The sequence below is a fragment of the Anticarsia gemmatalis genome, chromosome 17, assembly GCF_050436995.1.
Source record: "Anticarsia gemmatalis isolate Benzon Research Colony breed Stoneville strain chromosome 17, ilAntGemm2 primary, whole genome shotgun sequence".
Classification (NCBI taxonomy): domain Eukaryota; kingdom Metazoa; phylum Arthropoda; class Insecta; order Lepidoptera; family Erebidae; genus Anticarsia; species Anticarsia gemmatalis.
Window position 1 is genome coordinate 9961848 of NC_134761.1, and position 15573 is coordinate 9977420.

The 15573-nt window shown below is 34.6% G+C and overlaps 1 protein-coding gene and 1 non-coding gene across 2 annotated transcripts in view; both read right to left on the reverse strand.

Moving 5' to 3' along the window:
- LOC142980068 (zwei Ig domain protein zig-8-like) overlaps nucleotides 1-15573 on the reverse strand; it is a 505717-nt gene that overhangs the window by 421359 nt on the left and 68785 nt on the right. The window lies entirely within an intron of this gene.
- On the reverse strand, nucleotides 12013-12084 carry TRNAC-GCA (transfer RNA cysteine (anticodon GCA)). The gene has a single exon. It is a non-coding gene; the product is annotated as a tRNA-Cys (tRNA).

The window sequence follows — 15573 nt, forward strand, 5'->3', positions numbered from 1 at the left end:
TCGTTACTTATTTTCAGCTGAAATTTCGTCGTTAGTTTTGTTATATAAGTGCAATTTCATTTTACAATATCTCGTTCAAATTTAGAAAATATATCTTTTACATTTTGAAAACAAAATTCTACAAGTCAACACTGAATTTTACAATATCTTATTCAAATCTAAAAAATACAACTTTTACACTATACTTTAAAAACAAAATTTTACAAATTCACACAGCAAAATTCTATACATTTTGTCACTATCCACAGAAATGTGTCCTAGAGTAATCATAGACCGTAGTCACAAGTGGCGCCGCCTGGTGTCCTTTTGAGTTCCAGTCCTCTCGACCGGCCGTGAACCTCCCCAGTAGACTCGCTAAATAAACTCAAGTTCCTCGCCTTTGGGAGGCTAAATCTTAAGTTTTTCCAATTTAAAATATACCAACTCTATCCCACGAGTATTAAGACCGGAAGGTATTTTAATATTTTCATCCACTTTTGAAATCGTTGAGAACAAATTGAATTCTTGTTGTAAGTTTGTTTATCTTGAGAAGAAACGTTTATTGTTAAATCGTTTCTTTTTGGTTTCCTTACTAGAACATGTTTTTGAAAAATACATGGCTACATATAATGATTTCGTAGTATTTGTATCGTTTGTACAGAATAATATTGGTACAATATTTTTTTTTGAATTTTCAATGTTTAATAGCATAACATCACAAATTAAAATACTACCCTATTACGTTGTTAATCAATTTCTTAATTTAAGATTTTCTCTTAAAATTATAACATAATTACAGCATAAGTACACAACAACCGGAACTCTACTTCAAAACCTCTAAATAAGATAATACACACATAATAATTTTCTTTGAGTCTACAATAAGCGTTTAAACAATCAAACAAACTAAAACTGCTCATAAAGATTGACTATCGAAAAATTAATTAACAATGTATAGAACAAAAATTAATATTGACTTCATCAAATTTTCTCATGTTACAGATTAATTTCGCCGAAATATAAAACTTGTTAGAAAATTATAAGAGCCGAAAGCCGAAAACCTACTTCATTTATAACGATTTAAAATGTTATATATCCATTAGATGCTCAAAATATTAAACGATCATCATAGTCGCTATTGTGTTTTTATTTTTGTAGTTAATACATTGTCCCTAACCTACACTTGGCCAGCGTGGACTCTAGGCCTAACCCCTCCCTTACTCCGGGAGGAGAACCAGTAATGGGACAGTAAGGATTAGATAAAAATACACACATCAACACCGTCTAGGGATATTTTGTATAAAGTTCTTAAACTCAAAAAATAGTGGTTAGTTTAAAAATCTTTTGATAAAAGACTATTTTTTAAACCTTTTTGGATGATTCTAAATTTGAATTTATAAAAAATAATTAAAAATAAAATAATTACGCGGCATAATGGTTGCGAAGTCCGCAAGTTTTGTTTAACTACTGTAGTATCGGGATATTTTTTGTGCCAGATTTAAGTTTTATAACAAGTTATCGATTAATTTCGAGTTAAATCTATTGTGTGCATCATGCAGCGGCGCTATATAACGAGAGAAGCAATGCTAAGGGCAGTGGGCATGCTCTACGCTGTGGCTCCTCAACGGAGTATTGCTGACGAGATTGGAACAAGACAAAACGTGATATCTAGGTTATAGTCATCCTACCGCGCTACTAGTAAAGTGGTTGAAAGATATCCAGGGGGAAAGCGAATAACCACTTATCGACAAGACCGATTTTTGCAAATTGCCGTGAGAAGAGAACCAAATGTTACGGCCATGCAGTTGGTTCGGAGGCTCCAGTCAGAGCCCCAGTTGCTTGTGAGTGACCAAACTGCGAGGAAAATGCTGCATGAAGATAACTTTCACGCTCGCAGACCGCTTCGTACTCCAGCACTCTGCTGAGGAAATCGCGGACGAACACTAGAGTCGGTTCCCTGTACTTTTGCTCTGGGATGATAACCCGTAGTCTGTATTACTGTTTACCGATGAGTCCCGGTTCGGTTTTCATTTCGATTCACGTAGAGTACGTGTTTGGCGAGTCTCTGGTCGTGATAGCCGTCTGCAATATCCTCAGGAAGTCCATTCATAGCACGGCGGGACAATGATGGTTTGGGCGAAAATTATTCTCGGTGAACGAACAGACCGCGTTTGGATCAGAAACACCATTACGGCTAAAAAATACCGTAATGAGGTGCTAATGCCGATAATCTACCCCCATAAACTTTAAATGGGCCAAGAATTCACCCTCATTCACGATAACACCCGTCCGCACACAGCAAGAGCGGTGACGAGATGGTTACAGGAACACGACAAATCGGTCTTAAGCTGGCTCGCTCAATCACCTGACCTAAAACCCATAGAGCACGCGTGGAGTATGCCCCAAAGAAGAGCTTTGAGGAATTTCCCTGCGAACATTGCAACGGAAGAGCCACTTTTTTGCATCTTAGCCGGACCTGGGACAATATATCGCAGTACGACTTGGATAACTCTATTCAAATTATGAAAAATCGCTGCAGGACTGCTATAAATGTCATAGATGGCTTTATAGACTACTGATTTTTCACAAAACTGCTAAAAACAATAACTTTTTCTTATTTTTCACATTTTCTGAAGAAAAACATTCATTGTTAGTTTTACCATTATTTTAGTTTTTTATTTATTTAAGTATAAAATTGTTGACGCAAAATAATTAGAGTTTTTTTTTATTCTGAAGTATAGTCAGATAAATGGGCTTTATAGAAATATATACATGTTGTATGTTATCTTTAATAAATTTTGAGATAATTGAGTAAATACAAAATATCCCTAGACAGTGTTGATGTGTGTACAATGAGCACATTTGAACGACAAATATATGTACATCCTTTCCTATCTAAAAAATATTTTGGAGTTGAGTTTAAGTTACAAACAAAAGTTGAGCATGGTTCTTCAACCGGAATGTTCGAGATGTTAAGCCTTGCCTCCGATAGCCGAATGCAATGACTACTTGAAAATTGACAGTTATTACTGATAATATATCAAATTAACAATATAATATTATTATATAATAGCCGAAAGCCGAATCACGCCCCGCCCTATACACAATCAAACTTCAACCAAGACAATCTGTTTGTTCAGTTAGAAAGTTAGCAAAATGAATAATTAGATATTTACAAAGTATTTTTGGGAGTTATAATGAAGTAGAAGTCCAAAGCTCCCGTTTGGAATATCAAAAAGTTAAGCATAATTGTGTTTTATGTTTGGTTTCAGCTGAAAGGTTGTTGATCGATCTCGGAGAATCAAATTATCGCGGTTTCGGCCTGAAGAAAACTAATAGATTTTGATGCCTTGCTTTACTGAAATGAAATTTTAGGTTAGACAAAGTGTTCGGTTCAGTCACCTTCGAAGATAAATTGATTTACGACCTTTTGTAATCTGTAACACGATCACAAAGCGATTAACATTATATATTTTTTTAAACCTGATATTTTTCCCGAAAAATATTTGACGTTGGTGACACATTGCATGTATTTTATATTTGTTAAAAAGGTTATATCTAAAAAATAAATATAATTATCTAGAAAACTTTTAACTTCAGTGCTGAATAAACACATCAAATAAAGATAATGTCCAGAATTTTGAAAAATCTGTGACAAACTAAAAGTTTTAATTTAAGTTGCCATCTACATGTATTGGGTTCGAATCCGAATTCGAAGCTTCGTTTAAGCAATTTTATCAAAAAATATGTTTATTTATAAATGAATTGATTTTTGGTTAAATATGAAAAAAATAATAATATATTATACTTATTACTAAAATGCCTGAAAGTTGTCTTCATTCACAATTTTTTTACGAGTTAACCCACAGTTTTACGTGTTTCGAGTTTTTACGGTAGCATTTATAAAATTACTGTTTAATTAGTTAGAAGGAGATTCTTGTTTTATTTTACTACGTCTCGAGACACAAGGGAGCCTGTTTCGTTACATAATCTACTTTACCTTGAGTATGTATGTATAAATTCTATTCGGTATTTTAAGGGTATAGAAATTCAAAAATGTTGGATAAAGGCTTTAAAAGCTTCTAAATATCATATTCTATTCTTTTACTAGAATGTGAATGGGTTGTCGTAAATACGGTTTAAAATGTAGTTAAATAACTTTTTTTATTTCCTATGCTCCTTTTACCAGTTGTAACAATTTACACTACCTCCTCAAGACCACCATATCATTCCCTAGGTTAAAAAAAAATGTCTGCCGTTAGTGGTTACACTTGGTTAAACTTAAGTGCATCAGTACTCATTTGTTCTCTTTTTACTTACGCAGATAACGATTTCAAGAAAAATCTGGTTATTTTTATTAATCAATACTTACAGAACCCTAAAAGTAAACAAGCCCGAAGAAAACTTGGAATCTCAAAACACGGAGGTTCTTAAACTTTTCCAAATGAACTTATCGTGTAACCAACATAAAACAGAAACTGTAACATTGTTTTAAAGCCGAATCTCAAAGTTTCCGACAATTAGAGGCCGTAATTAACCAACTGTAATAAAATACCCATAAATGGATTTATACCATAAAAGGTTTTACACCTTAGGGGATGGTTTTAAGCGACTTAGCTGATATTAACCATAAATTAACCACTAGCTTTTAAAACCCTTTGTTTGGGTTTACGATTTTATAATTTATTGAAGTATTACTCTATTTTGTACGTTTATGTTTTGGTTTGATTAGATTTTATGGTTTTATTAATACTTAACAAAAATATATACATACATACAAAAACCACATCTTGTTTCCATAGGAGAAGCTGAGAACATACTACTCATCTGACCCTTATGCAAGACATCGCGGACATAGCCTGTATGTCTTTTTAGGGCATATTTTATTTTTTTGTTCCGAAGAACTTGTTTTTAAATACTAAGAATTAAAGATTTTTCGGTATTTATTTCCATTTTGCTTTTGAAACAAAATTTCCTCCATCTTTCTTTACACAGTGTTTCACAGTATCATCGTAACACGAAAGTTGTTTTAAAATTGGCCTCCGTCTCGCGGTGTGAACTAATTACATGAGCCCTGCGCGAGAACTTTAATTTAAAATCTACTTCCATACATTATACGTGTATCATACACCTGAGGAAAGTAAATACAACTTTAAGACCTTATAATAATGTTATTTTCAAGACTTTACTAAAGTCACACATTTTTAAACCCTATTTATAATATGAATGCAAAAGTTTTTGAGAAATGTATTTGACTCTTTCACACAAAAACTACTGAACGGACTTCGGTGAAACTTATAAAGATAGTGTATAACCTAGATTGACAAATTGGTTACTTAAAATTTTCAATAATATTTACAAAACAAAGAAAGTACATTAAAATATAGGCATATTTCATCGAAACAGGACATGATGTCAATAAATCACGGCAAATTGTGTGGATGTGAATGAGGCAAGGGAAGTTTGTAAGGATCGAACCAAGTAGTGTTCTTTGGTATCTGCCTACCATTAAGGAAAAAAGGCGTAATATTGAGTATGTAAGTATGTAGGTATTTACAAAACAGTAGATACCTAGCGACACAATTTCTAGTACTGAAAGACTTGCTATTTTAAAATTGAGTTTGGGTTCCGTCGTACACCACAAACTAATTATTCGTTGTAGCGGGACCTCGCCAGGAATTTGGCCTTGTTTACCTATTAGCGAGCTAAATTACGTTTGCCAGAGTAAGCAGAAAACTAAAATACACAAACTTGTATGGCAAAGTACTTTGGACATTTTCAAATTGGGTTTTTGGTACGGGAATACAAAGAAATATGGGTACTTCTATATGTCATAAAAGCAATTGTAGTTTGGTCAGTCTATTACGGTTTCATAGCTAAGCATCTGTATTTTTAGAGATTATATTTGACTAGGTGATAGAGAAGCAAAAAAGAGAAATGATTTCCAATATGGTGTATCCAATAGCAATGGCAACTTTAGTATGTATCTTGGTGATTTATGGTGTTTTAAGGAATAATGGAGGTCAGGCTTGGTACACACATATTCGGATCAGCATTAATCGGCCTAGCTGGGCGGCAAAACCGAATATGTGTAGATGAACCCGATTGGCCCTAGCCGAGCAAGTGAGTCAAGTTGATTTTAATGTGTAGCGTGGCGCATTGGTTTAGGTCACCACGCCGCAACCATTGCATCGAGAGGTCGTGGGTTCGATTCCCACACAGGACAATTATTTGTGGATCGAACAAATAATTGTTTCGGGTCTGATTGTGCTTTGTGTCCGTTGTTTGTATGTTAGTAAGTCCCCGCAACACAAGAACAGCTGTTCTTAGTGCGGGAGTTGTATTTTAAAAGAAAATGAGAAAAAATGAAATGAATGTACGATAAATATTGCCGAACCGAACGTAAAGAACCGCGTATGAGTACAGCAAACCTTAGATAATCATTAGAAAGTGCAATTTCCAACAACTATCTACTATTAAGAATAGCCTAAGCATTTTGCGTATTTATTCAGTAATTTTGAGTTAAAAAAGCTCATCGTCGTGGCACTCAAAGAAAATTTTGAAGAAACTAATTTACTCTAGTTATTAAGTACATATATTTTTAAAAGTTTGTCAAACGATGGCACCGAGACTAGAAAACCACTATATATAATTGAAAGATACAAACCGACTAACTTACGATATGCAATATTATTTTATAGCAAGTAAGAGCTTCCGAGAATTGAGACTGAACTCAAAGTGACACAGCTTGTCCACTGTCGCTTGAAATTTAGTTAAAACTAACTGTCGCCTGTTTACTTTAAGGGACAAATCATATTTGAACGTAACTCTACGGTTCTGGATTCCAGTTATTTTGAGGTATTCCGTTTGTGCCACCGTTCCCCGAAGGTTTGGGTACAAACTTTACTGATGTTGGTTGACTTGTCAGTTCTTTAATGCTGGAATGCGACGTCCGTATCGTAGTTGTAAAAGTCACCACACAGTTGCGCGTAGGTGTCGTGCCTTTGATTCCCAGATAGTTGTCCCGTTTAAAATCGGGGTAATATTTTTATTGTTTTTTGAACGAACAGCCACATGATTGACCTCGGATTTCCAGCTATTCACTAACATAATGTTCAGTTGCATAGCCACAAAAGCCTAAAGTTTTGATCGTGTTCATATTTAGCTTGCTTGACGCGAATATTTTTTTTCTCTATACGACAATCCTAAATGTAATCTTGCGTAAGTTAGACGTAGTATAAAACCCTTACATGTATAACATATTAGCAACTATTTGAGTTAAAATCCAATCTTCCTAGAAATAACCTCAAAGCACTTAAAAATATATACAAGCTATTACAAACATTCAAATAACAAAAACAAGTATTCTTCATTCGTACTCCAGTCGTCTACGTCAGTACTATGCATGTCCTTACACTACAATGTGCAGCTATTAACGCGAACTTGTTGACAGCTCACTTCGCAGATGCAAGTCGTTTGCTGCTAAGGAAAATGCCGCACTTCGCGACATTTTACGGAGAAAAAACTCTTCTATATAACGACTAATCGCAGTACTGAGGACTACGAAGTGGATTGGCATCGTATTGTCGTCAATGTAACCGCTTTTTTTCTACAGTCGGTAAGTACTATCGACCAGGAATTGATATTTAAATGTTTTTAGCAATTAATTCCTGTGACAACCGATAGGGGCGCTAATCTGCTTTTTACATAAATTTATCTATAGCTAGCGGCCAAAATAGCGCTACTTAAAGCGTCACTCTCAAGTGATGCGGTAATGTAAACGGTTTGTAGGTTTCGAAAAGTTTATCTCTTGCCCTTAAAGCATGCTGACCGCTGACTTATGCCTAGCCATAAGCAAAGAGCGCTTTATGTGAGCATGGAATATTCTTCAAGTTGGGAAATATCCGTTTCGAAACTTGGCCTACTTCTAGCACTTACAGCATGCTGACCGCTGAATGATAGGTATGCGTTAGAAATACTTAAGTTAGAAAGCATTCAATATGGTTAATCAGATAATTTTATTAAAATATAAGCTTCATTTTTGGCATCTCCCATTAAATTCCGTACAAAATTTATTCTTAGATAGGGTAGCAAAAAAAAATCCTCCCATATTTTCGCATTTAGATCGCAATCGCAAATGCACACTATCTCTTAGCGTCTCGCACTCTCGTAACAGACTACATCCGACAAATATAAGGTTAAAGCATTAAAACTCCCTAACTCTGTACCAGGTATACAAAATACTAAGTAGTTTTACAAGCAAACTTAATACATCGACGTTTATGTACCAAGTTGATAATAGACTAGGTCAAAGTTTACAGGTAATGAAAAGGAAACAAAAAAATAACACGTTTGTAAATTTAAGACTAGCTGCTCCTCGCGTTCTCGTTTACGTACAAAGTTTTATCCCTCTATTCAGCCAAATAGGGATTGACTTATTAATATAATGTTTCCTGGATCTTCAACTATCTATTCATTGAATTTGATCAAAATTGGTTCACCTTTTTAGACGACAGGATAATAAAAAGAAATAGATTTTTGCATTTTATAAAATTTGTATAAATGTTTTTCACGAGGGATACAGGGTAATTAGCCAACGTAGTAGAAATTGCATTGTTTCGAACAAAAATGTGAAATGATATGAATTCACAACACAACTGGGAATAGCGGAACGAACAACTTCGATATTTAATTCAACTCCTGTAATTTATTTTGTGCTAACAGACCGGACTTTATGAAATAAAATATTGATAATATAATCCGTGGTCCGAAAGATTGTATGCGCTAGCGATAGTCAAGAGAGCCTGGATTCGAGTTCTGAATCAGGCAAAGTGGGTTTATATTTTTATTAGACACATGCTAATTTCTAGGTAAATCTGTTTAACCAGAATGTTATAAATCTCCCAGGTTCGATTTCCAGATAAGTCAAAGTGTGTTTAAATTTTTATAACGCAGCCTATCATGAGGCTCCAGCTTTAATTCCTGGTTAGTGTAAGATTTTATCCTATTTTGTTAGTCTTATGTAGGTAGCAGCCAAAAGTTTGGTAACATCCTTGGTAGCTATAATCGAGTAGCTTGCTACTATATAAAACCAAGATTGTTTAGAGGCGAAAATTGAAAACCTTCTGTTTTTCATAAATTTTAGTAGAACAATGATTTGTAACTCACATCACTGGACTGGTTAACGTACTGTTAACAACATAATACAAATAAAAATCATTGTAAAATATTTTTTTCTACTAAAACAAAACCCGATTGAAATCACCCATCAAACTTTAAATTCCAACTTTTTGGTTGTACAGTGCATACGCTTACAGTATGTTAACGCGTTAATAGACTGCTATTGTTCCGTGGACCTCACAGGCCCCCTGAGGGCTGGCGTATGACAGTTTAATAACACTAAATCAAGTATCGGCCCGATGTTTTCATTCGGGAGTTAATAACGCGTGGTATATAAGTTTATTGTATACCGCAGGCGGTTACGGCTCTGACGTGTGATAAATGAATGGATTTTTTATTAATTGGAAATTGACTGCCTTTATCGAAACGGGTAGTGTATGCGACTGCTGTTCATGAGGTCTCCAGTACGATTCTCGAGTTATTTTTTCTAATTTGTATTTGATCGGGTAGAGTACAATTGGTCTTTGCTAATTTATATTCGAACACTTCTCAATTTTAGCTCGAAGTAAGCCCCATATTACATGGGACTAACATTGTCAATAGCAAAAAGTTGATGCATCCAGAGCCTATATAAAACTGAAACGCCAAAATATAGACCCAAGTAAAACTCGTAATCGACATATTTACTGATTTTCCCCCATAGGTCTTTTCATTAGGGAATGCTTTTCTTGTTTTTTCTGATTACAAATTTCTAATCAATCTGATCGGCCTTCTGAAATCCCCAACAAAAATTAAAATATTTTCATGATAGCTAAGCACTAAATGATTGTTTAAGGAAACAAACAAGATTAAAATTAAAATAGATTTACTAAAAATAAATTAATCGTACAACATAATTCATAGAAATAGCTAAAATAAAACTAAAAATAGATATTCTATCATGCGACTTCCCGTTGCAGTACTTGGTACTGCAAACGCAAACGTGGTACCTAGCGAAGAGAGAAATAGCTCGACTGAATGGAGTAAGAGATGCGGCAGGGGACGCCATACAACCATCTTTTATATTATGCATAGCAGCTTCTATTCTTTGGAAACGATGACCAACGTAACTATACGTACTGTGCGGCCAATATTTACGACACCCTCGCGATGTATACACTTTCCCAACATCCAAAAATCGCTTGAAACACCCCTTATTCTTACCTTTTCTAAACCTACCAAGCATTTGTCTTTTCAAACCTGCGTGCCAATAGTATTCCCAACCGTTGAACCAGACTTCCTTTCTTCTAACATTATCTCTCCATGAGTGATAAATGCATTCCATGCGGAAATACCGGGCCAATATTCTGGTACGCCAGTCATCGGAGTCAAAAATATCATTGCAAATTGGGTTCGTAGGAATTCCTCTGTCCTGTGTCCCGCAGTAGTAACAAGTGATTTCAGGTTTCTTTTGAAAAGCTGCATATATTTCCCAGTACTGGTGATCCCATTTTGGCGGTCTATAACGCTGTCGCCCGTACAATTCTTTTGAGTCATTTAGTTTTGCACTCGGCGGTGGGATGTAAGAACTGTTGATTACTGGTAAAGCAAATGTTGAAGAAGGAACGTAGTCACTGTCACTATCCTCATCCTCGTCACTCCCTCTTCTGACTTCTGGTGGTTTTTCAGGTTTTTCTTTCCTTTCCTCCTTGTACTTAAGAAAGGGAAGAAGGTTCGAAGGGTCACCAGTAGTTGTGGAAGACGATCGTACTTCGACATTTGGTTCCCGCAAAGGTCCGAGTCCTTCTTTAAGCTCGGGTATCTCGTCCACTAGATTTTCATACAAATCTTTAGGTATTTCGCTAGGATGTAACCAAGTTTCTGGTGGTGCCACGTACTCATGGGAGTTCCGAAACCGCGATGATAAGAAACCTTTGGTTGGAATTAAATAAATATAAATTAAAAACCACGTAGCAAATAAGACAGCTGACATTTTTGAAGTAATTTCTATCTGACAGATTATGATAGAATAATAAGATGCACACAGACAGATACTGTCGATGACAATTCAGAAAAGAGTTGTATTGAAAAATATGTATGGTCTCCAAAAAAAATTATGACTACTAAACCGAATGTGAATGCAGACGTGTATAAAATGCTTACACTTCGGCAGCTAGCACAGAGCCATGTTTCGCCATTCACAATATTAGTCCCATGTAATGGAAGTCTTGTGCCATATACCGCAAACCTAACCCACCTCCGGGCGACTATTGAGAAATATTCTAACACAATTAGAAAAATCATTTTATCCGACTGTGAACTCGAACCTGGATCTCGTGATCAGTAGTCATATACACTACTGCACAAAAACAGTCTAAGGTTAGAAAAAATAAAACAGTTTTAAACAGTTGAGATAGACATCTTGAAAAAATACTTTGGCATTCATTTTCTGAAACTTTTACAATGGAACTAACAGAAGAACTATTAAGATAACTTTGCAATAAAAAACTAACTCTTGCAAACTGTAAGTATATTTTTCTACGGTTTGTGACTTTAAAAACCAGTTTTCAGACTCCTAGATAAGTGTCAGATAGCCTATCGTATAGATAAAACGATAAGATGTTAAGTGAAGGAAATGTATAAAAAGTTCTGTCAATATTCCACTCGTTAATTTCACCGACATTTGTTAAAAAAATGCCCATGGCCCATATTTTTTATGAATAGAGCGATTTCCACTTAACAAGCTAAGTGATACTTATTCAGACGTTGTAAAGCCACAATTATTTTGTTGTTATAAATAAAAAGAAAACAGGACAATATTGTGTCCATTTTATAATCTGTTTTCATTTATACATAAAGCTACATAAATAAAAGAAAATTTCACAAAACAATGATCGAAAATATCACAAAATATAAAGTGAGAAATCTTAAAAAAGGGGACACCCGGATTTGAACCGGGGACCTATCGATCTGCAGTCGATTGCTCTGCCACTGAGCTATATCCCCGACATGTCTGTGCTCCGAAAATTGTGATTCCAATCGCCCTTTAAAAAGTTGCGCTTGCTGGTTGGTAAATAATCAAGAGTATAAAGTTACTTTAGCGCGAACGGGCTATAGATGGGTAGCCGCATAGTGGGTTTTATTTTGCGTTAATGTGTAGTGGACGGCATGTAAAAACAGCTGAAACACAGTCATCTGAATTCAAACTAAGTAGAGCTTGTATTGTATGTAACCAGACAACTAGTAATCAATACTTTTATATTTCTTAGATGTATGAATGTGAATGAAGCAAAGTAAGTTTGTAAGCATTGTACCAAGTGGCATTATTTAGTCTTAACCTACCCCTACTGGAAAAAGGCTTGATTTTATGTATGTATGTGTGTAAGTATACTTCTAAATATATTTAAACTAGCGGCTCGCCCTGACTTCGCCCGGTTTAAAAAGTTATTTTACAAAAAATACTTTTACAAATAAGCCTTCTTGAATCACCCCATTAAAAAAAACTTCAAAAACTGTTGCATAGTTTTAAGTATCTAACATACATTGATGTATGTATGTACTTACTGACATAGAGACATTCGCGGATAGCAACTTTGCTTTATACTATGTAATAATACAGATACATAGATAAATTCCAAACTCAGAACAGATACTCATCACACAAATATTCTGTTCCAGGATTCGAACCTCGCTTTTATTTACTCGTGATTTACATCATATAGCGAGTCGGTGTTTTATTGTAATCCATTGGAAACTCCCTGCGTTTTGGAAGTCACGTTTTTTTAAATCATAGCGTGTGTCACCCGCATACAGATTTTGTTCCTGAATGTACCAACTAAGTGGTGTGCTCGCGAACACAGTGTTTTTTCCTTTTGGAAATATTTTTGGGAGGTTTTCGTATAAATTTTTTGGTGCATTTTTCTGACGTAATAGTTATTAATATTTTATTAAAATGTAAAGGATCACTAAATTATTTTATTGAATGCTACATGATTATAGTCGTTGCGTTTTATGCGACTACGAATAGTCAGGGTTCGGGTTTCATGTCTAGGTCTGGTAAAGTAAATGATTTTCTTTTTATAGGAAATAATATTTCTCATTAGCGATTGGTAATCAAATCTGTGACAGGATTTTTTTTTAATAATACTAATTAATAAAGCATATTTTACAGAGATTAAAAATCATCGTATCTGCGTGTTTTTAAAACGAAAATAGCCAATGGACTTTCCCAAACATCAACTATTGCTTTTCATAATTTCATACCAATCAGTTTAACCAAAAAACAGTAAAAACGAAACAAACAGAACTACCATCTCCTCACATAACCACAGATTATTCATGGTTTCAAGCGAGACGACTTCTTTAAAATTCAAGACAATATCTTAACCATTTAGAAGCGTAAGGGCAGATACAATCGGGAAACAGCTTGAGTTACAACAAAGATTGCACTTTATTTTGGTGCATGCGATGATCTTGGAAGCTCTACTGAATACTAATAAGAATATGAATTTGTTTCAGATTTAAGACGAGTCGATTTATGAATTATAACTATGTTTTTTTTGTTAAAGTATAAAAAGCTCTTGCTAGTAGATCTTCTGGATGTACTTATTAATGTATGAATATTAGTCTCAGGTTTCGTGGTCTGTAGTATATATGATTGTTAATCATGCCGTTCGACTACCGTGTTAGCCAAAGAGTTGTTACTGATTTCTAGTTCCTAGCATATGGTTAAAGAGGTAGAGAGTCTATTGTTTTATATCGGGCACGTCAAACTTTAAGATGCGATAAAAATAATATTAATATTATACTTACTCACTTACTTACTTACTCACTTAAACAACAGTTCAATAATACCCAGATGTTTATAAAGTTTTATTTTATCTCTAGGATAAGTTATTGGTAACTACTGAAATTGACACAAAGTGTGTAAATTTGCGATAATTTGTAATACAATAAAATGTAATAACATATTAAAATTCTGGAATCGTAGCGGTATGACGGCTAGTCTTTGAGAATCTGTTCCGCAACTCAATTTAATCCATGGTTCCGGATCTATTGTTACTAGATGAGACAATAATAAAATGATTGCTGCACTAAGTAGCGAAACGGGTTAGTGTATTGAACATGGAAGGTTATATTAATAAATTGCGGGAATAACAAATTGCGTGGCACTAAGAAGCGCCACGGGTTAGTGTATTGAACATGGAAGGTTAGGCTAAAATAGTACGAGGATGTCGATTTGTAATGCTTTATAAATAAACGTGGCTTAAGGAAATTATGATAAGTTAAATACCTTACACAACGTTAACTTGTAAGACAACAATAATAAAATTATATGTAAAGTTACAAAACACGGGACTATGAGTCGTTCGAATAATTTTCAACTAACTTCCCTCCGTATAGTGAAATAAAAAAAGGCTATTGAAATAAAAACCAATATAAAATAACTCTATTTGAATTCAACTTATTAACAACTGACTAGAATTACTAACTAAAAGTGAACAAAGCAATTTAACATTTTTATTTCACTAGACAGCAATAAAGGCGCTTCCAGATTTAACATAACTGCATTGGTTACCAAACTGCAAATTTATACCTTATTGACCAGATGTCAGAGTATAAATTCGCATGTAGTGAATGAAGAAAAACCTGGTTGCGGTGCAGGGATATTGAATTACAATGCATATTGTATCTTGTCGATACTATTTCCTTTTGAAAAGATATATTATATTAGATCTTGTAAAGACAATTGCGCTTGCATTTGCGAGTTGCATTGTTAGAGATAAAAGAATGTAAGCTGTTTTTTATGGAAGATTAATAGTGAATTTTAGACTTTTGTAGTTGAAGAGCTCGTAGCTATGGTAACCACAGTCGTGCGGAACGATCTATGGGGTTAAGCTACGCTTGCCGCGGTTGGTCTGTGGAAGAGTGGTCATATTATACATAATTATTGAGTATCTACGTGTTTCCAAAAGGCACGTTATATTGTGGGTTTCCCTTGTCATCTTTGTCAGTCGTTACTAGTAGTAAGTAAAGTCGTTGGAAGTCTGTCAACCAATCTTACTGAAGGCTATCGTGTAATAGCCCAGGTAACTGGGTTGTGGAGGTCGGATAGGCAGTCGCTTCACGTAAAATACTGGTATTCAGATGTGTCTGGTGATGTACTAGATTTTGACTATTGTAAAATTGTATTATTAGTTATTTTATTTGTAAATGCAGAGTTAATGTATTGCATTTAAATTGCATCGAATGCATTTTGATAAAGGACACCAACATATATTTTGATTTTGTTATTGTTTCTTTCACTGTTAAGATTAACAACACTCCGTCTGGGACAAGTGACAAAATTAATCAAAGGTCAAGCTAGTAGGCGTATAGACCCTACTTCTAAACATAGTAATGTTACATTGACACGAGTGTTAAGCATTTGTTTTGTCGTCTCTCCGTGACAAGGCATTCGAATGAGGCAAGATTTAAGATCATAGAATATGAAAT